Raw genomic sequence first — 839 nt, forward strand, 5'->3', positions numbered from 1 at the left:
GCATGCCAGTCAACAGCATTACATCCTTGGTTCCTGTCTTCCCTCTGGCAAGACTGGCAAGTTTTATTCTTGCCCTTCCTAGACATGTAAACCAATAAATCCCTTTTCATTTACTTGAAATAATTTAAATTGGTTTCTATCACTTGCCAACAATAGGGTCCTAAAATATAAGCCTATAATTTCACCGCTGAAGTTCAAGGTAAAGCTACAAATCTTCCTGGGAGAGGTGATTCATGGGTCCAAATTCTTCCTGAAGTATAAATGACTGATAACAGATCCTTTCTTAAGAGGAGACTATAATTATGAGCTTATCTGAAAACAGACAAAGCACCATACAGCTAGAAGTAAAGACAGTCGAGACATCTGGAAATCTTCACCTATCAGCACATAAGATTTTTTTTAAGATTAGAATCTTCAGTCACCAATGTGCTGAGTTTGCTGGTTCAGTCAATATTGTAAAAGGGAAGAAACAGAAGCCAGGGAAAGTGGAAAGAAAGGAAGAGTGGGGGAAGGAGGAAGGGTAAAAAAAGAAAAGGCAAAAAATAGGGAAGGAGACGGGGAGAGGAGAAGGAAGGGAGACGCGGGAGGAAGAACAGAGAGAGGGAAGGCTTGAAGGGAGGCAGTAAGGAGGGAAGGAAGAAAGGAAGGAGGAAGGGAAGAAGGGAAAGACAGAGAGGGAGGAGAAAGAAGGGAGGGAAGGGGAGAGGGAGGGAGAGACACACAGAGACAGAAACAAGACAGACAGATTGAGGGCAGGAGGAGGAAGGAAGAAAGACAAGATTCTGAGCGGTAGATCCCGCCCCGGCTCCGCTCCCGGCCCCGACTCCGCCCCCGGCCCG

The sequence above is a fragment of the Colobus angolensis genome, unplaced genomic scaffold (genome assembly GCF_000951035.1).
Source record: "Colobus angolensis palliatus isolate OR3802 unplaced genomic scaffold, Cang.pa_1.0 Scaffold251, whole genome shotgun sequence".
NCBI lineage: Eukaryota > Metazoa > Chordata > Mammalia > Primates > Cercopithecidae > Colobus > Colobus angolensis.